Source organism: Hyaena hyaena, unplaced genomic scaffold (assembly GCF_003009895.1).
Source record: "Hyaena hyaena isolate Hyena2069 unplaced genomic scaffold, ASM300989v1 scaffold_119, whole genome shotgun sequence".
Classification (NCBI taxonomy): domain Eukaryota; kingdom Metazoa; phylum Chordata; class Mammalia; order Carnivora; family Hyaenidae; genus Hyaena; species Hyaena hyaena.
In genome coordinates, this window is record NW_024080750.1 from 2,349,147 (window position 1) to 2,374,426 (window position 25,280).

At 50.4% G+C, this 25,280-nt stretch overlaps 1 non-coding gene across 1 annotated transcript; it reads left to right on the forward strand.

Moving 5' to 3' along the window:
* The first annotated feature begins 4,757 nt into the window (after positions 1 to 4,757).
* Positions 4,758 to 4,864, forward strand: LOC120234904. The gene has a single exon (XR_005529240.1). It is a non-coding gene; the product is annotated as a U6 spliceosomal RNA (small nuclear RNA).
* Positions 4,865 to 25,280: the final 20,416 nt, after the last annotated feature.

Here is a 25,280-nt window from a genome sequence, read left to right on the forward strand (position 1 = left end):
CACTTGTAAAGAAGGAGCCTTTGGAGTAGGCTTGCGGGTCAGGCATGAACCCCACCCCACCCCACCCACAAACATTCCCCAGCTCGGTCCCTACAACCTCCTGGTTAGCAGCGCAAAGGCCAGGGATGCTGCCTGGGGCCACCTCTGGCTTGTTTGGGGTTTAAGTTGCTTAAAAATCAAAAGTATCTCTCACTTCAGTTTTTACTAAATCTATGGGATTTTCCTCCAATTCACTCCCTTGTTCAAAAACACCAGGACCAAGCTGCTGGCCTAAAAATTTAACCCCTGAGAAAGTTCTTCAAGAGAAATGCAACTCGTGACACCCCCACCCTTAACCCAGCCTCCCACTCACAGGCCATCTTGTAAAATACCACTGCGGCTTTTAGGAAGGAATTCGAAATTGGATTTCTTCTAAGTGATCCCCTCGCCCCAGCCTCTCCAGGACAAGCTGCAAAGGTTTCCCAAATTTATCACGTTCCCCAGGGATAGAGGACCCAGCCTTCTCTGTGCATCAGTCTTTTGGGGGCGATTGCTGGTGCCAGGAGTGTTGTTGGTGCAAAGCCCACCTGATCATCAGCGGTAAACAACCCCTCCCAGCGAGGGTAGGAGCGATCAAAGGAGAGAAGACGGGATGAGCCCTGAGTGTCTCTGGGCTCAATGTGGAAATAATCATTCCTAAGAAAAACAACAAATTAAACATTTAAAGGAGCTTCCTGCTGCATGATTTCAGATCTGGTTGGACTGGAATTACATCAAAAGGCATAAAATATAAACATTTCACAGTGTCTCTCCCGGTCTCCATCCCACCCACCCTCATACACACACACACACACACACACACACACGCACGCACGCACACACACTCATGCACAAACACCCACCCACACATACACAGGGGGCCACAGATGGATCAAATGTCAAAACTGAAAGGGAATTTCAGAGTCACGTGGAATGATCAGGAAAGAGTCCAGATGGGGTGGCCACAGGTGGGCAAGGGACTTACTTGCCCCCAAAGGTGCAGCTAGTCACTGGCGGCCCTAAGCGCAGACGCAGGCTGGCCCGACAGCTAATGCTTCCTCTGTGCCCAACACAGGGTCAGCACTTTACAGTTACCAACTTCCTTACTCCTCCGACAGCCCCACCAGACAGACTCCGTCCTCACCCCCATCGTACAAATGAGGAAGCGGAGGCACAGAGAGACCACCTAACTGATCTAGAACACACACAGGACACACACCGGTACTGGGCACCCCACTCCTTCTTACTATATGCACCGTGGGAGGCAGAATGAAATGATGGCCCCGGAAGATGTCCACGTGGTGAGGCTCAGAATACGTGCAAAGGGGGCTTTGCAGATGCAATTAAATTAAGGACCTTGAGAGAAGGGGAGATTATCCTGGGTTATCCAGGTGGACCCAAGATACACAGGGTCCTCATCAGAGGGAAGCAGAGGAGAGATCGGAAAAGGTTGCGCTGCTGTCTTCACTGACGGAACCAGGGGCCACGAGGCAAGAAATGCAGAAGAAAGCCAGTAAAAACACAAGAAACAAGAGCCCGCTGAGAGTTTCCAGAGTTGCATGACTGCCAGAACCTTGACTTCGGCCCTAATGAGACCGTCTCAGACGTCTGACCTCCAGAGCTGTACGATGCTGGTTTGGCTTGCGCCACTCGCTGCGTGTGCGATGATGTTACAGCCGCAGGAAGAAGCCAGCGCAGCACATTCCGGAACACAGGCGCTGAGGGACACAGACCAAGGTGTCCATCTTGCCTCTCGCCCTTTACAGCTGTGAGATCTTGGGCAAATCTCCGGTTTCCTCCTATATGAAATGAATATAGAGAAAGCAGTTTGTCACCTGGCTCTGCCAGGCGGGGAGGAAGCCTTCTGACTGGTGCCATTTTTACTTCTCTTGCCACATGGTCATCATGAGGACGAGGACGCCATCCTGTTCACGGTCCTCTCCTCAGCACTGAGCGTGTGTCTGCGCACAGGAGGCGCCCAGTCCACCGACTTGAATCCCTGGATGTTGCAGGAAGCCGGTATACACTGCAGGTACCTGAAGTGCGGGGCCGTGACCGAGGAGGTGAGCTCCACCACACGTCTACATCAGGTGAGATGTCCTTTTCAAGGACGGGGTGGCCAAGGGGGCGTTTCTGACTGTGTCCCATCCTCCCAAACGGAACCGTCATTGGTGTTTGGCGAGAGGATGTGAAGCCAGGGTCCAACTCTGGCCGGCTTGTGCTTCCTGCTCTTTCTGCCGGGGGTACCTTTCACCAGCCCCAAACCTCTCCCTGCTCCACACACCTGCATGCTGGTGAGGGACCGAGAAGGTTCCCACAAGTGGAGATGCCTCCACAGACGTCCGTGCCTCCGTTGTTCCCATCTCCTGTCCTGTCCTGCCTCACCCCCCCCACCCCAGTCCCCCTGCAGATGTGAGCCTCCAGGAACAAGGGAGTGGGAGGGGTGTGGGATCCCCGTCCACCCTCCCCAACATATCTAATCGCTAGTGGTCTACTAGTGAGGAAATGGAGTCAACAGGTCAAGGTCACTCAGTTAATAAATGGTGGCTTGGGACTGGAGCCAAGCCCTCCTGACCCCTGGCGTGGCCCCTGTACACCAAGGCCACGCTGTAGCGTGGGCTGCTTGGGCTGTTTTAGAGCTCCCCACACACTCAGCATTGGAGCAATGGCGGGGTGCCGAGAGAGGGGAACAGAGGTGAGCCAGAAGGAAGACCCCAGGGGTCTTGCGCTGGCCCCTGTGTGTGCATGTGTGAGTGTGTGTGTGTGTGTGTGTGTTCACCAGCACCCCTGTCCCCACTAAAGACCACTACATACCACAGACACAACACAAAATACACACACCCTCTTGAGGTCCACTTCACCCCTGGATCCATCCAACCATTTACTCATCACATCTTGGATAACGGTTGTAATCTCTGTGCTCCCATCACGGGGCTGAGCACACGGCCCCCACTCCCTCACCGTACCTTTGCATCCACCCTATGAGATTGGAACTTTAGGATACCCCACCTGACGGTGACAGATGGAGAAACCGAGGCTCAGAGCAGCTGAAGACTTGCCCAAGGGCACAGAGCTGGGAAGTGCCCAAACCCGGCTCCGAGTCAGATGGGCTCTGTGCTTGTGGCTGCATGCAGAGCCACCTCTGGGAGCTCACGGCTTAGCGGGGACAAGCCAAAGGGGCGGTGACGATGCGATTGGTGACACGACCCCCAAAATGGTGACTCTTGCAAATTGTTCCAAACAGAAAAAAATGTATTTCCCCTCATCTTACACGATGCTTGTACTCCTCGAAAATTCTGAAGGTGTCAACACTATGAGAAAAACACTTCGTATTACACGGGATCAGGTTTCGAGGCAAACTAGTTATTTGTCTAAACTGGTTATTTGGCTGAACCCGGGGAGAAGGCGCAGGGGGGAGGGGCATTCAAAGTCACGCGGGCAGAACAGCTCTTACTGGACAACTGCTCTGGAGGATGTGCGTGAATGCCAGCTGCCCCCCAGCCTCTGTGACAAAGCACATAAGGCACCCATACATTTCTAGGGCTCCCTGAGGAAGAGTCACAGTTCTAGACCGAAGTTTTTGAGCCCCCGTGGAGCTGAGGGAAAAGGAGTCGGCCACGCGTAGGCAAAGGCTTTTCCCCCCCTAATATGTCTTTATTTATTTTGAGAGAGGGGGTGAACATGAGCTGGGGAGGGGCAGGCAGAGAGAGAGAGAGAGAGAGAGAGAGAGAAAGAATCCCAAGCAGGCTCCACGCTGTCAGTGTAGCACCCAGTGCGGCGCTTGAACTCACGAACCGTGAGATCATGACCTGAGCTGAAATCAAGAGTTGGAAGCTCAATTGACTGAGCCCCCTGGGCCCCCAGGTAGGCAGATGCTTTCTATCCCTGTGGGCGTGAGAATGACTTTTCTGGATTCCGAGAGCAGTTTAGTTCTTGCTTTGATGTGTATGCTTGACAGTTCCGTCCCCAGTGAAACACCAGTGATCTGATGGTAACTGAAGAGTTGGTGACCCCATCTCACCCAACTTTGACTATTTAACAAATGATCGTGGTTCCCAAATCCCAAACTGGGGGGTCCTGGGGTGTAAGGGAAAACACAGAATTTATAGTCAGAACTCTTCAGTCCAGGTCTCCCATTAACAAGGTGAACAGGCTCGAAATGGCCAAGAACTTCTCACAGTTAAGAGCTTCTTACTCATTAAAATAGCATCTAACATTCATGAAGGGCTCACTGTGGGCTAGTCGCTGCTCTACCTCCGTTCCAGAAGTTAATCCCTTTGCCGTCCTAACAGCAATCGAAGGCACACATTATGATCCCCATTACACAGAGGGGAAAATTGAGGCACAAAGAAGGTCCGTGAGCCTGGGCTCCAGTCACCGGGAGTCCGCATGGCCTTGGGGAGTGGTGCTACTGACACTTGAGAATTAGCCAGAATTGCAGATAATACAATGTTTGTCGCCAAGGCAGGGGCTTTTATTGTTCCATTTAAGAGCTTTCTGCAGAACTTACTTGCAGAATAAAGGGGAGAACTAAACCTTTTTCCAATCCAGAGGGGAGGCTCCGCTTGCAGATGGAGGGTGGAGTCGAAGGGACTGTAGAATCCTGGGGCTCTGCTCTGCCCCTCACCCAGCAAATGAATTCTGGGCGCCTGTCCGGTGCCAGGCTGGGGAGTAGGCAGGAGTGTGAGGGACCTGGAGGCGATGGCAAGCCCCACACGAGCTTTAGAAAGCTCACCCAAGTGCTCGCTTCGGCAGCACATATACTAAAATTGGAACGATACAGAGAAGATTAGCATGGCCCCTGCGCAAGGATGACACGCAAATTCGTGAAGCGTTCCATATTTTTGGTATTTGTAAAAAAATAAATAAATAAAACAGAAAACAAAAAAATATGGAAACCAACTTGACAATAAACTATTTGAAAAAAATAAAAAATCAAAACAAAACAAAACAAAAACAAAAAAGGAAAGCTCACCCAAGCCTGGGGACAACCGTCACCTGGGGAGGGGTGGGGAGGCAAAGCAGGTGTGGCATAAAGATCAGTAATGAGGCAGGAGAATAACAGCAGGCACCCCCCCTCCCCCCACCTCCATGCTCAGTGTCAGGACCTGAATGAAAGGCTTGACCCAGGGATGCCAAGCTGAATATGACTTTCTTACTCCCCGCCTGGGGCTCCCTCCCCCAGGAGGCCTGTGCTGATACCCCTCCCCTCCCCCTCCCAGGGTTTGTACCACAGAGAACACTCTGGAAGCCTGCTCCTTATCCACCTGCAGAATCCCAGCCCCGGCAGCTGGTCCCAAATGCAGAACCCCGGGCATCGCCTCGGCCGTGCTCCGCACCGGACCTTGGAGCCTATGTGGGAGCCCCCTTAAAGCCGAGGGGGCACCCCGAGAGACACTGTCATTCAGGGTCAGGGCATCATCTGCTGTCTTCCAGGCACTGAGCACACCTAGGTGAGAAAGAGAAAACAGATTCAGAGCAGAAAGTAAACAGACTTCAGGGAGCGATAAACCCTGTGAACAAAGATAAACCAGGGAGGTTGGAGATGATGTTTAATCTTGGAGTTCAAGTGGAGAAGGAGCCAGCCCAATTTGGGGCGCCCCGAGATTTGGGGGGAGATGTTCTAGGCAGAGGGAACAGCACATTAAAGGCTCCGAAGCTGTTTGGGGCTTGGCGAGTGGGGGGAGGGAGGGAGAGAGAGAGAGCGAGAGCGAGAGAGAGCGAGCGAGCGAGCGCCAGAGCCCCAGGTACAGACACGTGCTGGGGTGGAGGGGGAACAGTGAGGGCGGCTCTGGCGGCCTCCTGGGGCGCTTTTGCTCAACGCCCACCACCCCCAAAGCCCAGCCCAAAGCCGGCTTCTCCAGCTTTCCTTGAGAGCCCGGGTTCCCGTCGGTAGTTTCGCACTCACTCTTGCAGGGGTTGGAGGGTGGCCGACTTCCCCGAGAGTGGGGCGCCCTTCACCGCCCGGTTTTGTCTCATCTCGCAGTGGACGCCCCGCCCTCCAGGCTCCGAGAGGTGCCCGAGAAGGCCCAGCCCCACCCTGTGCCTCCGTCCTGTTTTGCTTTCTTTGCATTTCACCCTCAAATCTCCAAAAGTGGGCGTCCGGCCCAGGGCCCCGGCTCCAACACGGGGCGGGCGTTCAAACCAGTTTAGGGACAAGCTCCCATTCCGCCTCGCGTGTGCTTTCCCCGAGCCTGGCCTCTGCGTCCAAACATATGAAAAATCCGCAACGTGTCTTTCACTCCACACAGAAAAAAAAAAAGCCTAAATACACCGGACCTTTCAGATGGACTGAAAATAGTCAAGGAAGGGAGATCAGAGGGAAGGATTTGGGTTGCAGATTCTCAACCCCTTTGCGGCCTTCCAAATGGGATAAAGTTGCAGCTGGAGGGTGGAGCAGGGACATATTATAATCACAAAAGAAGGGCATCTTTAAAACTATCTGCAAGGATGGTTTTGTAAGCCCGAGGTTATCTGGGCTGCCATCAGCATGCATAATCAGCCCCTTTATCTGGTTTTACAGCCATACCTGGGCCAGCAGAGTCCCGCCCCACCTCCACACCCCCAAATCTGCAGCCCAGAACTTCTCTGAAGATGTCAAACAAATTTTCCCCTCCGAAAGTGGAGAGAGGGAAAGGGCAGGGTGGGGCCAGAAGGAAACACCGCCTGGGCCAGGGATTCAGTCCACAGACCTTCAGGAGAAGGGTTTGCCCAGAGCTCAGCCCACACGGATGAGAGAAGACCCAGACAACCCACCGGCCGCGAATAAAGGCACAGCTTAACAATCGTTAAAAATCCATTCGATGAAGTGGTTGGCGATCGTTCTGCATCACGCTGAGGATTATACAAGAACGTCATCCTGTGTTGCAAGGGACAGGGCAGGAACAGCCCCATTTTGTAAAACAAGTGTATCAATGGAAATAGATTTAGCATGTTGAGCTAATAATAGCTTAACTTTGATGACGCCCCATTACAATAAGAAATTCATACATACGTATTATTTTTATTTAAAGTTTATTTATTTATTTTGAGACACAGAGAGAGAGAGCATGAGCAGGTGAGGGGCAGAGAGAGAGAGAGAATCCCAAGCAGGCTCCATGCTGTCAGTGAAGAGCCTGACTCAAGGGCTCAAACTCTTGAGCCAGAAGATCATGACTTGAGCTGAAGTCAAGAGTCTGATGCTTAACCCACAGAGCCATCCAGAAAGCCCCTGTATTGTTTTTTAAATCTCACTATAAGGCTGTGAAGGTGGGGCTATTGTTACCTCCAGGGATGAGGAAATCAGGCTTTGCTCCAGCAAATATTTCGCCCAAGGTCGCCAAAAAGGTTACGATTTATGTGTGTTATCTAAAAAGTAAAAAAAATAAATTTGCACTTCCTAATATTTTAATTTAAAAAATCGCCAGAGGGTTGAGCCACATGAAATTGTAGACATTTGCCTGTGATGACCTACAAAAATATCAGTTTCATATAGTTCAACCTAATACATGTACATAATTTATGAATAATTTACAACAACCAAATAATACAACTATGAATGAAAATACGTATTGCTAAGTTGTGCACATACACTGGGGTAACTCGTCAAACATATTGTCCCAATGCAAAAGCTACTTTATGCACAGTGTGTTGGCTCTCTTGGAGGGTGAGATGCGCACAGCCATTTGGTAGGTTGGGGTGGAAGTTCCTCTTACCAGCTCTATTTCTGAACCATTAAGATCCAGAATATTATGTAGACAGTTGGAATGGCTTGAAGAGTTAACATGGCATTTGAGAGACTTCGGCTTTGTGAATCTAACTTCCTGTGGATGTCTAACATGATGACTGTCATCGCTATCACGTAATAGTAACTACGTCATTGTCGTTGTGGTTTGCGGGCCAACCACAAACCAGGAGCTGTCCTGAATGTACGTATTCTTTGAATCTTGCCAATGACCCTGTGGGGAGGGTGGTCTTATCATGCCCCCTTTCTATAAATAAATGAGAAACAGGACCACCATATGGTAAATGGTGGAGTCAGGACTGGACCCAGCTTTGAGTTTAATCATTTCACATGTTGCCTGCATACCGCCTCCTTCCTCCAAAATTAGCCTCACAAAGAGATTAGCCTGATGGGAAATGCCATCATCATCAATTCTGAATGTACCACATAATTCAGCCCTAGACTCTCTGAAGTCAGAGCCATGCGACGTGCATTCAGCTTGGGCACCCGCCATTTTGAGGCAGCTTGGGAGCCATTTTGGCCCAGCCTAAAATGTACAACAATGTAGACAATAAATCCCTCACTCCAGCAACGAGCCATGCCCTCAGTAAAAATAAACCCACATCAAGCTTAGATGAACCCAGGTTCTAAAAGCCATGTAAAGGAGCCTTGCTTCATTACACAGGTAGGAAGTCACCCTCCTGATGTCTAGTCGTAGATGTGTGACAATCTCCCTACAGGAAGTTTCATCATAAAATTTTTGCTCGTAGTAAATAGATGGAAAAAACCAAAACACAGTTGAGGAAAGTATGATTCATCCCTGCAACTTCTTAAAGGAACTTTCTGTTCTTATTTGGCCCCTTCAACAAGAGATACTATGTAAATGTTCATCTATTTATTTCGAGAGAGAGAGAAGGCAAGCAGGGGAAGGGGCAGAGAGAGAATCCCCAGCAGGCTCCCCGCTCTCAGTGCGCGCTCCATCACACCAACTGTGAGCCCATGACCTGAGCCGAAATCAAGAGTCAGAAGCTTAGCCGACTAAACCCCCCAGGAGCCCCAACAAGATACACGATAGAGCTTGTGTGTTGGGGTGAGGCCTGAGGACAAGCAGAGCGGAAGTGCACGGTCTAGGACTGAGGGGGGAGTGACCTTGGAGCCAGGATACCTGAGTCTGAGTTCCAGCTTGGCTGCCAACTGTGTGACCTTGAGCACATTAACCTCCGTGATATGTGAAGGGCTCCCAGGAAAGTCTAGTGGAGGCACCTCAGGAGGGCTGCGGCTGTGCGGGCACTGCAGCGTGAGAGCCCTGGGCGCGTTTGCTTACATTCTACCCTCCTGTGATGGGCTTCCCCATCATCTTTGAGAAAGTCAGTAAGAGCAGCAACAGGAGAGCCGTGTGTGCCCTGGGCTGGGGTTTTGCCCGCAGGCAGTAAGGACAAGTGTGAGAACAGCAAGGCCTGGAAGGCAATGAGGCTCCGAGCCGGTCCCCGGGACTCCTGGCTGTGCGGTGCGCTGCTCAGCCTCCCCCAGGAGCTGCGGCCTCCTCGTTCCTAAACTGTGGACAGTCGTGGTATTGGTGACTCCCACGTCACATAAGCCCCGTGAGCTCTCAGCACAGTGACAGGTTTGCTTATGGTCTTAAAAATGCCCAGGTGCCTGGGAGGCTCAGTCGGTTAAGTGGTTGACTTCCGCTCATGACCTCACGGTTCGTGCGTTCGAGCCCCACGTTGGGCTCTGTGCTGACAGCTAGGAGCCTGGAGCCTGTTTCGGATTCTGTGTCTCCCTCCCTCTCTGCCCCTCCCTGCCTTACACTCTGTCTCTTACTCTGTCTCAAAAATAAATAAACATTAAAATAAATAAACATTTTTTTTAAATATTTTTATTTATTTCTAGGAGAACGAGAGAGATAGCGTGAGCAGGGGAGGGTCAGAGAGAGAGGGAGATACAGATTCTGAAATAGGCTCCAGACTCTGAGCTGGCAGTCAGCACAGAGCCCGATGCGGGGCTCGAACCCACGAACCGTGAGATCATGACCTAAGCGAAAGTCGGACGCTTAACCAACTAAGCCACCCAGGTGCCCCAATAAATAAACATTTTTTTTTAAATGCCAAGCCCTGCGTCTCAGGTTTGCAACAACTTTGCAAGCCAGGTCAGTTAGCTTCCATCATGTTTCCCTTCCCTCATCCAGAGAATCATCTTTGCCGAAATCTTTGGAACCCCAGCTGTGCCACTTAAAAGTTGTGTGACCTTGGACAGGTTACTAAACCCCTCTGAGCCTCAGTCTGCTTATCTATAAAATGGGGATAACGGTGGTACCTATCCCTCACAGGGATTAAGTGCCCTTAAGTACATGCACAAGAAAATGGGTGAGGGGTTAAGTGATAAATGTAAAATGCTGAGCGGAACATCTCGAATATAACACATGTTCCATAATCGTTGAGCGTTATTACTATTTCTAATCTTCGTGAACACCACATAGGGGACCTATTATAATGGGTCCCATCACATAACCTGAGAAAGCCGAGATCAGAGAGGCTAATTGGGTGCCTTAAATCACACAGACAGCAAGCAGGAAATGTCTCGTTACCTTCCAAACATTTCCCGTGTTTTCACCATGTTTTCTCATCTCTTATGTGGTTCCAAGGTGTCTTGTGAACTCTGGTGTTGGTGGCTGGTAGGTGTGAATTAGTGAGGTCCGCTCTGGTGGTGCAAAGCTGAAAATTCCCACCAGACTGTAAGTTCCATACCCTGGGCCTTGCCTGCCTTCTTCCGGGTTGGCTCCCCAGGAATCACTCAGGATGAATGTGCAATCGGTGCATAAGAAGAATTAGGTGTGGTCAGAATGACTCTTGGAAATCCCGTCAGTCATGCACAGCACGCTGTAAAACCGCATTTGTGTATACAAGCCTTGGAGGGCAAGATAATGGGGGACAGGGGGGTGCAATGGATTCCCTTCGTTATGGGTCAGGCGGGGATCGGGACAGAGAGTACACACCCTGGAAAGGACAGATACATGTGCACATCACATACCCAGGGATTTCCTTCCTCTTCCCAGAGGATAGAGGAGAAGTTGCTGAAGTTAAAGGCACACCTGATGGAATGTTCCTACAGCATCAACTGTTGGTACCAAAACCAGGCTAAAGAGCAGAGGCAGTGACCCAAGCTTCACGATAAGGGACCGTTTTATAAGTGTGTATTTCTAAAATGCCCGAGGTCGGTACACCCTATGACGCTCCGCCCTCAGCATCTCTCTCCTGACACGCTCACATTTTCTCCGGCAAGTTCCGCAAGGATTGCCCTGGGTCTGGGCTGCAGGTCCAGTGCAGAGAGGAGGTCGCGGCCCAGCATGGAGCAGACAGGCCTCCTGAATGACTCAGATGGAAGACAGTGGTGACAAGCATGCCCCATCACCACGACAGCCCCGCCCATGTGTCCTCTCTGAAGAGAAGGTGGAAATCCAGATAAAGGTCCTGAGTATGTTACCTAGTTACTGTGCTGATCGCTTTGCAATAGACGCAAATCTTGAATCAGTAGTTGTACACCTGAAACTAACATAGTCGTATATGGCAATTCTATCTCAATCTAAAAATGTTTAATTCACCAAAATTGGAAAGTAAAGACCAAAAAAATTTTTTTTATTGCTTTGATTTATTTTTAATTTAAATCCAAATTAGTTAACATGTAGCGTAATAATCATTTCAGGAGTAGAATTTACTGATTCAGCACTTATCTACAACACCCAGGGCTCTTCCCAACAAGTGCCCTCCTTAATGCCCCTCAGCCCTTTAACCCTTCCCCCCACCCAACACCCTGCCAGCAACCCTCAGTTTGTTTTCTGTATTTAAGAGTCTCTTATGGGGGCGCCTGGATGGCTTAGTCGGTTAAGCGTCCGACTTTCGCTTAGGTCATGATCTCGCGGTTCGTGGGTTCGAGCCCCACGTCGGGCTCTGTGCTGACTGCCAGCTCAGAGCCTGGAGCCTGTTTCAGTCTGTGACTCCCTCTCTCTCTGACCCTCCCCTGCTCACGCTGTCTCTCTCTCTCTCTCCTAGAAATAAATAAAAATATTAAAAAAAAAAAAGAGAGTCTCTTATGGTTTGCCTCCCCCTCTGTTTTTATATTATTTTTGCTTCCCTTCCCTTATGTTCATCTGTTTTGTTTCTTAAATTCCCCATGAGTGAAGTCATGATATTTGTCCTTCTCTGACTCACTTATTTCACTTAGCATAACACACTATAGTTCCATCCACGTTGTTGCAAATGGCAAGATTTTCATTCTTTCTGATCGGCAAGCAATATTCCATTGCATATAAATACCACATCTTCTTTGTCCGCTCATCCATCGAGGGACATTTGGGCTCTTTCCATACGTTGGCTACTGTCAGTAGCGCTGCTATAAACCCAGGAGTGCAGGTGCCCTTCCAAACAGCACACCGGTAGCCTATGCATAAATACCTAGTGGTGCGATTACTAGGTTGTAGAGTAGACCTAGTTTTAATTTTTTGCGGAACCTCCATACTGTTTTCCAGAGTTGGCTGCACTAGTTTGCATTCTCACCAGCAGTGCAAAAGGGTTCCTCTTTCTCCGCATCCTCGCCAACACCTGCTGTTGCCTGAGTTACTACTTTTAGCCATTCTGACCAGTGTGAGGTGGTATCTCATTGTAGTTTTGATTTGTATTGCCCTGATGAGGAGTGATGTTGCACATTTCAAAAAACTTTTTTTAAAGAACTTTTCACCATATTGCAAGTCAATAGAGCTGACTAGCAAGAATATTCTAAGTCCATTTGAATGCAACTCACAGATCTGGAGATTAGCCAAGAACCCAAAGGTGGGTCCAGCCGGAAGGAACATGGGAAGGAAATACTGGTAGGAAAATACCAACAGGTGAACAGTATGTGGGGAGGTGGGATTATGGGTAAGGGCTGCCTGGTAACCTGTTCTGAACAGAGTAGGATATTCGACTTTTCCCTCTAGAAATAAACTGAGAAAATGCCAGACATGGACACACCTGGAATTTTCCAATTATATGCTCATTATGAAGTTAACACGTGGACCTGAGCTGTTTTCTCTGCACACCACACACCTTCTTCTGAAAACCTGGCCCGCTGTTATGTCTCTCCCGCTGGACCATGTGGTTCCCATGGGAGCCCGTGGTTTTCAGATGGTCAATCGCTTAGTCCAGGAGTGGTCACCTGACCCAAGCTGAGCCAATGGAAGTCTTCCCCAGGCTTCACCCGAATGAGTCACTGAGGAAGCAGAGCACTTGAAAGCTATCCTTTGTCCAGCTGGGAAAGCTTGCCTAGTTTCCTGACTCGAGAATAGCTGCTGACCCATCCATGATCGCGTGCCATTTCAGAGGCTCAGAGGCATTGCACTCCTCTGTCATGTGGCTTTTCCTTGAATGTGGGCAACCAACGAATGATCATTTACTTAAGTCATTTTGAGCCGGGCTGCCATTACTTGTCAGCACTGCCTTTCACCAGAAGAGTTCTGATGTGGGCACAACGTGGAGATTATTATCATGTGAAGCTATGACATGGCCACGTGCATTCCATCCACGCACCAGCTTGTGGTACATGCTGAGTTACCTGGGAGCTTTCCAGACACCTGGAGAAGGAAACCGGCTCATTAGCAGGCCACCAAATTCCTGCTACCAGCACCCACCATTCCAGGCTTACCCAGCTCCCCTGCAATGCACAGTATTTCCCTTTCATAAACAACACGCTTCAAAACCGTGTCATAGTTCATCTACTTCTCCCCTTCCTTGTACCTCAAAGTGCCTTTTTAAGGCAAGTAATATTTGGCAGCTCTAGCAAAACAAAGAAAAAAATGTTGGCTGCCATAAGGGAGGAATGTGCATTTTTTTACTTAGTTCCAAAATTGTTTGAGAAAAAAAAAAAAAGGAAACAATAGTCAGGTTGTTAGGAACACAGAAAGTTATGGGGATGTTTGCTTAAAACGTGAGTTCCGTTTATATTGTAGGGAGGCTTAAAGACCAGTTGCTGTAGGCAAAACTTACTTCTAAAGCATGCTTTATGTTCCACCGAGAATTCAAGGGTCCCTCACCGTCTGGATAAGGTACAAGTAGGGGTTATGACGGTGATCCAATATGGCGGCATTCTAGAGAAAGGTTAGAGGGGTCTGAGTGTCCCTCAGTGGCGGGTATTGCTGCTCTACGCACTGTTCAGAAGACGGGAGTGAATGAAAAACTAGCCACTTACGGTCTAGAGAAGAAGGAAACACAAGTGCGAAGTCCCCGACAAGAAAGAACCCAGTCTGGGTGAGAGTCAGACACAGAACCAGTGTGCCTGGGGAGCAGTGAACAAGTCAGCAAACTGGAAGGAAGTGAGTTCAGAGAGGCCCCATGAGCTGAACACGGAGGTCTTTGGGATCCAAGGTAAGATGCTCAGATTTTGTTCTAAGAGAAACGGGAAGCCTTGGAGGTTTTTAAACAAGGGGAGTCATTGGATCTGACTGAATGGAGTGGGAAAGTTGGGCTACACAAGGGAAAGGGCCAAGGGCATGAGACTAGTTAAGGGTGGCTGATAGACAGTCCAAGCAGGCGATGATGGCGGCCAAAGCCAGCGGTTTAAGGATAGGGGTGGGGAGAAGTAGATGGATTTGGACTTAATGCGGATAAGACTTACTGAGTAAATGTCCAGAGGAAGGAAGGGGAAGAAGTCAAGGACTAAATCTTTGGCTTGAACTGGAGGGACGGTGGCACAATTGGCTGTTATGGGGCAGTTCAGCTGGAGGTGGGTGGCAAAGTAAGACCACTGCCGTGACTTTGCTGTATTCGATCTGACACACCTTTAGAGTTCCGGGTGGAAATGTCACATGGGCAGTTGGAGATACAAGTTGAAGTTCAAAGCCATCAGAACTAGGGGAGATCCCCTAGCTAGTGAACACAGCACGGGCACATGGCATAGGTCTGAGCTCTGGGGGTAGAGAAAGCACCAGCAAAGGAGTCTAAGAAGGAATGGCCGATAAGCTAGAAGGAAGGCAGGACGTGGGTAGAGACAGAGGAACTTAGAAAGTGCTTCAAGGAGGGAGCGTCAATCATATCAATGGCTCTGAGAGGTCAAGTTCAATGAGGATGGAGAATAGACTGAGGCTGTAATGGGGTGTGTTACCAATGACAGGGCAGTTTCAGCACAACAATGGGCACACAATCCAAGAAGAGAAGTGAAGGGAAAGAAGTGATGTCACTGAGAATCAGCCCCGTTAGAGACGTTTTGCTGTGATAGGGAACAGAAAAACGCCATGTGTATAGAGGTGACCTGGGGTCCAGGATGGTGACTCCCTTTCAGAGGGTGGTGTCAAGGCGTGTCTGAAGGTCTGCGGCAGGTTCTCGTCTCTGGCACTTGAGTACTACAGGCATCTCATGGGCAGGGCCCAGGTATTGCGAAACACGCTGCACTGCACAGGACAGCCCCTCCCCTCCCCCCTCTGGCAAAAAAAGAATTATCCAGTCCCATGTGGCCATGGCCCTGAGGCTCAGAAACCGTGGTGTAGAGGAATGACACCAAGGGTGGGTGGGGAGGTGCGAGGGAGCAAAATTGAAGATATGGAAAAGGAAGGAGGAAGTTTCAGGAGTAGAATCCTGTGGAAAATGTGGGATGATGTAAATCAGGACACCAGCTGGGGTCTGTCTGAGTTAGGGACGAGCTACCGCTCCCTGTGTGGTCAGACGACAGCCTTGCACCTTCTTTTTTTAAAAGAAAATTTTTTAGTGTTTGATTTATTTTTGAGAGAGAGGTAGAGACAGCATGAGCAGGGGAGGGTCAGAGAGAGAGGGAGACACAGAATCCAAAGACAGTCTCTAGGCTCCTAGCTGGCTGTTAGCACAGAGCCCGACACAGGGCTCGAACCCACGAACCATGAGATCATGACTTGAGCTGAAGTCAGATGCTTAACCGACTGAGACACCCAAGGGCCCCAGACTTGCACCTTCTTTCCTGAGAACTGGCTTCCATGTTTCTATCCGGAGGCAGGCTCCATAGGGGATAGGGCAGGCCATGTGTCCGGGCTTGTGGCCACAGCTGGTTGGACTTAGGGTGGCCCCTCCCCCAAGCTGGCCCAATCAGATTCTCTCCCCTGGAAATTAGAGGTAGAACTCGGGCTTCCAGCGACCCCTGGGAGACTGCGGGACCTACTTTTGGTGGCCATGTCCTGCGACAAACGTAGAAAAAGCCAGGTATCAGACACAGGGGTGGGGGGAAGTGAAGTCAATGTCCAAAGACAGCCAGAGATCGTGGACAGAGAGGAATGTTGTGTTGCTTCTTAGTGGATTCCTGATTTCCTCTTCCCGCTCTCACTGTCTGCCCTTGATCCCGCAAGCAATCCTTAGATCTTTGAAGAAGATGACTTTTATGCTTAAGTCAGTTTCAGTGGGGATGTTTGTTGCTTGCAACCAAATTAACCCTAACTAAACCCATGTTCCCTGTTTAAAGTTTGGGAAGAACCGGAAAACATAAAGAGGAAAAAAATTTTTTTTAATTTTTTCTTTAATGTTTTATTATGTATTTTTGAAGGAAAGAGACACAGTGTGAGCGGGGGAGGGGTAGAGAGAGAGGGAGACAGAATCCAAGCAGGCTCCAGGCTCTGAGCCGTCAGCACAGACCCCCATGCGGGGCTCAAATTCACAGACAGCAATATCATGACCTGAGCCCAAGTCGGACGCTTAACCAAGTTACCCAGGCGCCTCAAGAAGGAAAAATATTGTTAATACAAGTGTTCCGTGGACCTCTATCAGCTGGGTGGAGACGAACTACAATGTCATCTTTTTCTGTCCAAATGCTTCCAGTTTCTACAGCTTCTAAAGCTGAAGTTGATGGTGGGTATTTCAGCCCCTGGAGGAAATAGTCGGCCTCAGAACTGAGTGAGGAGAGGAAAGCAAAATTGAGAAAAAAAAGGAATAATTACTGATGGGATCTTTTAGCTCCTAGATCCAGCTGTGCCTGAAGCCACCAGCCTTTTCAACAATATGAGCCAATAAATTCCCTCTTTTATCTGAGCCAGTTCACGTTGGGTTTTTGTTCACCTGGAATTAGAAAAACTTCAGAACGGCTGGGTGGCTCAGTGGGTTAAGCATCTGACTTCGGCTCAGGTCATGATCATGCGGTTCGTGAGTTCAAGCCCTGGCTCTGTGCTGCCATCTTAGAGCCTAGATCCTGCTTCAGATTCTATGTCTCTCTCTCTCTCTGTCCTTCCCCTGTTCGTGGTCTGTCTCTCAAGAAATGAATAAATGTTAAAAAAAAAATTGGATAAGCTTCAAGAAGCTTCTGGTCAGGAACCCATCATGAGGAACCATAAACTACTGCTCCTTTTCAACCTGAACCCAGGAAGAAAGAACATCAAGTGCTGGCTGGAAACCTCTGGCACCTGCCCCCTTTTATCCATTTATCTGGGGAGGAAAACACTCTGAGTTTTGCTCGCACTCGGAGGATTAAGAGAGGGGGCCAAGAGGCGAGAAGAGGGGAAAACGGAAACCTCCCCTAAGAACAGGGACATTGTTGGACCCAGAAGGGCTGGGCCAGAAAGGAGGTCCCCATTGACAGGAGGCTGGGCTGGGGAGGTCGGGGAGGTGGGCGTGGGGCGGAGTCTGGAGTCCAAGCTGCCGGCTCCCAACTCACTTTCTTCTGGCCCCACTGAGGCTTCTTGACTGCAAAGGGAAGGAGGCGTTGCTGACGAGAAGCCCCTCCTGGCTTACTGGTCCACAAGTATTTCTCTCTCTTTTTTTTTTTGGCTGCATTCAGAGCAGATGAATCAGACACCAATGGATCCAATTTATTTTATACAAAACAGAGTTCTGTGATCATGGGAAGATCCTCACAAGGCCAGTAGGTTTTACTCAGCGAGGAAGAGTAAGTGAATCATTCCAAGATGTTAGACGAAACCTGAACACACCCGGCTTCCCCCGTGTAGACGGGGTGGGAGATTCATGGGGGGGCGGAGTGGGGGTGCGCACCGGCGGCATCCCCAGGAACGTTTCCTTCCGCCAAGGTCTTAGAAACATTCCTCTTATTCTCATTTCAGGGGCTGGAAATACCACGCCCCCAGAAATTCTGCCTCCTGTTTTTCCCATCTCACTCTGGGGGTGATCGGAACACTTACAAGGAAACATATTCCTATTTCTAAAATTTCCAACCTGCTTTCTGTAGCCAGTTTGGGGCTGGGTCAGTGGAAGACACCAGCCCTCAAGCGATGGCCCCATTTCAGCCTCCCTGTGAGACCTGCTGGATGGGAGAAGCCAACCAAATGCTTTCCCGAGGTCCCAGCTCGGCCAGGGGGTTTGGAATTCCCTCGGCGTGTTTGTGGTAAGCCGGCAAGGCCGTGGGCAGGGGAGGGCTCTGTGAGAGTGCAGCCTGGCCGCACAGAGTTCCCGACAGACCATCTTCCCAGAGGCAGAGACACGGGTGTGAAAGGCGAGAGGGATGCCCCGAGCTCGGGGAGACAGTGTCCTAGTGCGATGATCCCCTCGCCCGGTGGCTCTCAACAGGGGACCATTGTGCCCACTGGGGACATTGGTTGTCACAACCTGAAGATGGGACATTCCTGGCAGGCAGCAGGTGGAGGCCAGGGATGCGGCCAAATATCCCGCAGGGCACAGGACAGCCCCTACAAGGGATTATCTAGCCCCATGGACCACCATGGCCAAGGCTGAAAAACCCCTCTCTGGCCACTGGGCTGGTCTCACAGAGAAGGCGGCTCGGGATTAAAACCCAAAGGGCTCTCTCTCTCAGGCCTGCAGTATAGCCAGAGCCAGGCAGCACTGCCTGGGACCCACCAAGAAAGCATCGCAGAAGGAACGGCGTTCTCAGGTCCGGCTCATGGCCTTGCACACTCGGAGACCTGGGTGAGAATGTGCAGGGGACACGCGTATGAATCGGGGCTCCCCCGCTCCCGCTGCTGTTAAGAGAAGACGCGCCCCGCAGCAGCCCGAAGGAGGAGGGTTTCATCTCCTGCTATCAGGGGAACTTCCCAGGTAAGCAGGAGGGAGGGAGGCCCGGAGGAAACGCCGGGTCACCAGGCCTGCTCGGAGGGCCGCCTCGGTTCACGGAGCCCCTCTCAATTCTCAAGCAGGAGAGAAAGAGCAAGCCCTTCTCCTAGGCCCGAAGCAATGACGTGCCAAGCTTTTGATCAAGGGGGTTTGTGTGCTCTTGCCTTTCTGGGATGCCTGTGGCTTCCGTGACCGGAAGCCTGGGCTGGTGGGTGTTGGCTTGAGCCTCTAAGTTTTGGGTGGTTTGTTATACAGCAAGAGCTACCTGATAAATGGAATGACTCTTCCCATCCCTCAGCCCACGTGGTGCAGGTGGGGCCCCAGCACGTGATCCTGGTTGGCCAGTAAGAGTGGAAGACAGGATTCTGGGTGCAGCTATCAAGAAGGAAGTGCTAGTGGGGCGCCTGGGTGGCATAGTCGGTTAAGCGTCCGACTTTCGCTAAGGTCATGATCTCGCGGTTCGTGGGTTCGAGCCCCGCGTCGGGCTCTGTGCTGACTGCCAGCTCAGAGCCTGGAGCCTGTTTCAGTCTGTGACTCCCTCTCTCTCTGACCCTCCCTGCTCACGCTGTCTCTCTCTCTCTCTCCTAGAAATAAAAAAATAAATAAAAAAAAAACATTAAAAAAAAAAAAGAAGGAAGTGCTAGAGTTGCTGAGGTCGTAGGTTACAAACCCACGTTGCACGAGCACCTGTTGGGATGAGCACTGGGTGTCGTACATAAGCGATGAATCACGGGAATCTAACCCCCAACCAAGAGCTCACTGTATACACTGCATGTTAGCTAACTTGACAATAAATTATATATTTTTTTTAAAAGACCACAGAAGCCTAGGAAAGAGCCTGTTGGCAACGAGCCACCACAGTGGAAAGCAGCATAACAAACAAAGATTTCTGGGGCCGCCTGGGTGGCTCAGTCGGTTGAGCGTCCAACTTCAGTTCAGGTCATAATCTCACGGTTCGTGGGTTCGAGCCCCATGTCAGGCTCTGTGCTGACAGCTCAGAGCCTGGAGCCTGCTTCCGATTCTGTGTCTCCTTCTCTCTCTGACCCTCCCCTGCTCATGCTGTCTCTCTCTCTCTCAAAAATAAATAAAAACATTTTTTAAAAATTTAGAAACAAAGATTTCTCATTTCATTTGAGCTCCTTGGACCAGCAACACATGAAGCCCAGCCACTCTGGTCTCATTATTTATATAAACAAATACATTCTGTTGATTTCTGTTGCTTGCAGCTGAAGATTCCTGACACAGACATGGACAAGTGATTTCATCCACTGGAGCCTCAGTTTCTTCCTCTGTAAACTAGGAATATAATATAACCTACACCTCATAGGCTTGCCCTGACAGGTAAATGAGATGCAATGTGGGAAATGCCTAGGGTGTAGTAAGTGTTCAATAAACAGTTGCTACTGTTACAAACCCTCATTACTATCGATCGTCATCTGAATACAGAGACACCAGGATCACAAAGTGTTGCCTAAACTTCAACAGAAGGACTTAACTCTGGGCTGTTGTTTGGGCCAGTCCTTGACAAAACCAGCCACATACTCAGAGCAGATGGGGGACAGGTAGATCAGAGCCTCTTACCACTAATCCTGACACTTGTTTATCTTAACAGCTTAGGTTGTAGGGGTGGGATTCTAAAAAACAGATGGTGTAAATAGGGTGCATGACCACTGTGTAGGAGAGGGTATTTTCTCCAGCCATACGATCTTCCGACAGTACCCTGATCCATTAGCTCTCAAATGTTAAGACCTCAACAAAATTGGGTTTTTTAAAATGTTTATTTATTTATTTTGAGGGAGAGAGTGTGTGCGCTCAAGAAGGGCAGGGACAGAGAGAGAGGGAGAGAGAATCCCAAGCAGGGTCCACGCTGACAGCGCCATGCCCCATGCAGGGCTCGATCCCACGAACCATGAGATCATGAGCTGAGCCGAAGTCAAGAGTCAGACAGACGCTCAACTCACTGAGCCCTCCAGGTGCTCCAAGACCTCAACAAAATTGTAACCCAGCACCCATACACTAAAAGTCGAACAAACCGTTATTTCTCTTAATGTGAAAGATGTACTCTGATATTGATATTTTCTATTGTTTCTTTTTTTTTTTTAATTGTTTGTCACAGTCAACTAAGTAGAAATCATGAGTCACGAACTTCGATTTGAAAACACTGCTCTCATCCACAGGGATCCCATCTTCCTTCCCAACCCACAGGAAGGAAGGTCTTGAACTCTATCAAAAAACGGGGTCCTCTGATGATGAAATATGCTTCTAATAACAAAGAATGCAATGTATTGGGTAGAAAATGTCAAATACCAGCAGAAACGCTATTCTTCATCACTTGGATACATCAGGAAATTCAAGGTATTTCCTCGAATGTGGAAGAAAGCCTTCTGTTTTTAGGGCATGGAGAGTTAGCTGGGGCATAAAGACTAAATGTACTCTATGCAAAAGGGCTTTCTAGAACTCAATGAGTAAATCAAGACTCAGTCTTTTCCCTGAAGACAGTGGGTATCCAGCAGATGCCATTTCATGAGTGGAGCCAGAGGAGAAGGGTGAATAGCGTGGGCTGTGCGGAGAGATGGGTCACGGACATCAATGCCTTTATACCTGGCGCTACCTATGTGGTTTGGGTCTGGTTCCGGAACCCCAGCAGCCTAACATGAGGATAACAATCATGCCCACCTCTGGTGAGAGGATTAAGGGTAGTAATAAAGAGCTTAAGTTCAATGCCTGGCCTATATTAGGCCTCGATAATTTAAAATACACATACACAGGGGTTCCTGGGGGCTCAGCTGGTTGAGCGTCCCACTTCGGCTCAGGTCATGATCTCACAGTTCATTAGTTCGAGCCCCACATCGGGCTCTGTGCTGACAGCTCGGAGCCTGGAGCCTGCCTCAGATTCTGGGTCTCCCTCTCTCTGCCCTCCCCCGCTTGTTCTCTCCCTCATTTTTTAAAAAATAAAATAAAATACACACACACAGGCACACACACACTGGATGGTTTCCTCTCTATAATCTCTCTATTTAGAGATTCTATCATTTTGGAACAAGACAAAGCGTAAATGAATAAGTGTGTTTCTTCCTTGAGGCTGTGTCTACGAGCTAGTGAGGATGAGAAAATGGAAATTAGGCCACGTTGCTCTGACTTCCTCCAGGATTCGCCCCGTCATGTGTCTGATGCACTGACTATGGGGTTTCGCTTTCCTACCAGAAGGGAAATCTACTAAAGTCAGGATTCTGTTGCCTTCTAGCGATGCTAATGTAGAAGAGACACGGTTTGCTGGAGAGAGGCAGTTATGGGCAGGCAAAAGCTGCCAGGCCAGGCGCCTCTCTCCCTGCGCACTGTCCCCACCCGCTGAGCCCAACAGACTCTCCCCACCACCCTCTGGGCCCCCACGACTGTCCCCTTACAGTCCATTGTCAGCCCAGCAGCCAGAGAGGTCTTCTAGACCCTAAATCAAATCATGGCATTCCCAGTGCCTTTTCAATAAAATCTAGGCCAAACAGGCGGGGCCTGGTCCGTGCATCCCTCTTCAGGGTCATGGCCTTGCTCTCCCCCTCGATCACCAGCCTTTGTATAGACCCCACCTAACAGGCCACAGTGTTCCTTCCTTGGGGGCTTTGCATCTGCTCTTCTGGGAGCCTGGAAGCATCGTTCCCTGGCTCCATCTGGCCACATGGGTCTGAACTCAGATGTCACCTCCTCAGAGAAGCCTCCCCTGACCACATGTCTCACATGGCCCTCCCTACCCTCATGCCCACAACACATTGCCATTTAAGTGTCCCACAGCAGCGAGCAGGATCCGAAACTTTATTCATTCATGTGTTCCGTGTCTATCTCTGCTGTAAGAGTGGAAACTCCAGGAGTGCCCAGGTGGCTCAGTCAGTTAAGCACCTGACTCTTCATTTCAGCTCAGGTCACGATCTGATGGTTCATGAGATCAAGCCCCGCATCAGGCTCTGTGCTGTCAGCACACAGCCTACTTGGGAATCTCTCTCGCCCTCTCTCTCTGCCCATCCCCCGCTCATACCTGCTCTTTCTCTCTCTCTCAAAATAAATAAATTTTAAAAAAAGAATGGAGATTCCTCAAAAATAGGGACCTGGAATCCAGGGCATTCAGCAATGAAAGATCTGAACGTGGACGTGCCTTTTCCTAGATCTTAATACCGGGATGGGTTGCAGTGACAGTGGGTATCCCAGAATTTCACAGACCTGCATATGGCCTTTGGGAAAATCTAGAAGTTTAAAGTCTTGCTGTAGAAATTTTTTTAAGTAAATGTGGGTGCTTGCGCTAAAATAACATAATGGAATAAGAACCTATTATCTATCCGCAAAGGGATTAATGCACTTTCCTCTCCTTAAAAATTAACAAGTCACGGTGTTGCCTGGGTGGCTCAGTCGGTTAAGTGGCCGACTTCGGCTCAGGTCATGATCTCGCGGTTCATGAGTTCGAGCCCCGCTTCAGAGCATAAGCCTGTTCGTGAAAGTGAAATAAAAAATAAAAATACATTGTCAAATAGAGGCCCAAATCTGCTTCAACAATCACCGGGCTTTTATATTCAAAACTGAAAGGAAAAAGAAAAGAAAAGAACCTGTGTCCTTCAATGTAAGCAGGAGGTGTCCCACCAGCCATCCTGATCACTAAGCCCAGGTGCGTCCTGGCCTCCGTGGGGAGGAGGGAGTCCATAGGACTGAGGGTGCGCCCTAACATCGCTGGAGCATTTGCGTGAGGTTCAGCCTTTCTGGAAGATGTGAGTTGCTCTGTTCGCTCTCAGGCTGTTCCCCATTTCACCTGGATGCCTGGAGCCTTGTGGAAGGCACAGGTCCGGAGGCCCCAGGTCCCAGCAGGAGAACAGCCCAGCTCGGTGTTAGAAAGAGGAAGGATTCTGCAGAAGGGGGCCTGGCTTTGCCCCGGGCCGTGTGTGTGTCCAGGGTTCTCCCGAGGAGAGCAGGAGAGCCGGAACCCCACAGACCTGACCCCACCCTTCACCAGCTGACCTTGGGCAGAACCTGTGACAAAACCAGCCTCAGTTTCCTCATCTACATTTTAGTTTCCTTCTGTCCCCTGGCGCGGCCCGAGGATGAAATGATGAGATGAGATGATGTATGTCAAACACAACACCCAACTCGGAAAAATGCCTTCTATTGGGAGACCACGGGCTGCCATGCTTAGACCCAGCCCTTCTCACACTCTAACGCACTTGCAGATCATCTCGGGGAGGGGGACGGAGCAGACTGTGACTCCCTCGGTCTGGGCAGAGGCAGGACACCCTGCATTTCTGTAACCTGCCCACCACCCGCAACTGCTGGTCTGAGGTCCTACTGAAAAGCACCAGAGGGGTGGGGCTGGCTGGGCAGAAAGAGACTCTTGCGTATTTGCACAAAGGTCCCAACCGACGGCAGATGCGGTCCTAAAAGAATGTCCCAGTGGGGTCTCTGTGCAGTTCCATGGCTTCCTAACGGGTGCACGGCCAGGGCTCCCAGCCAGGTCCCCCCCCCCCGGGAGCTTGGTCACAGGGACTGCGGGTGAGGGAATGTGCTTTGCCCGGTTCAGAACCATCCAAACAGCAAAACAAGCTGAGGCTCTACAGCGTCTGAGCCACATTATGTAACATTAAGACGTGGGTTGCGGTCCCTAAAAGCTCTCACGGTCCCTAAAAGCGTCCACGAGGGTCCCCTCCCACTAACTGGTGCCCCGCCCCCTCTGCTCCCAGGGGAGGCGGGGACGAAGGGATGTTAGGGGCTTAGCAGGCTGCTCACCCCTCGGAGGAACGCGGCATCCTGGTGGGCCGGCTCGAACAGTCCGCCAGGCCCAGGCTGTGCTAACAGCGCCTGCCCTCCGTCCCCCACGCTGCGTCTTGGTGTCTCTGCTGGTCTCCCCTGCCCTTTCCCTTCTGCCCTCGGTGAGCTGCTTCGATTGTTGCCTCCCAAGTCGGGTCCAAACTGCAGTGCTTGGCACCACCTCCAGCCTCCCGTGTGCCAAGTGCTGTTTATCAGATCCAAGGCGTGCTCTTAGGGGCTGATCGGCTGACAGGAGCCCTGTTTTCAGCCAGAGGAAGTCCAACTGTTAATATAAGGCTGCTGGGAGCCCCGTTCATTCCTCGGGGGTAAAGTGCCTTTTGGAAACGCCAAGGTAATTGACAAGATGAAGGCTGCTGTGCGGCTCCGGCTGGAGGGACTGAGAGTCGTTTCTGTCTGGCCAGTCCCAGCCTGCCTGCTTCCTGGTTCCAGTCTGAGGGTCCCAGGGGGCAGGAGAAGAGGGGAGGGGGTCGGAAGGAATCTTTAGATGAGCTCTGACCAGGTCACAGGGCGGCCAGTGATGGCTTCAGAATGTAAATCTGACCAAGTCCGCTAAGCCTGATACAGCCCACCATCGCTGCTGAGACAAAATCCTTGAATGGTCGTGGACTCGTTTCCCAGCCTAGCCCTCCACCAGCTCATCCCCTGTCACCTCCGCCTCATTTGCTCTGTACCCATCGCGCTGGCCTTGGACGAGCACCTCCTCCAGCACACATCCCCACCTGCTCTGCGCCTTCGCACAGGCTGAGCCCTCTGCCTGGAACACC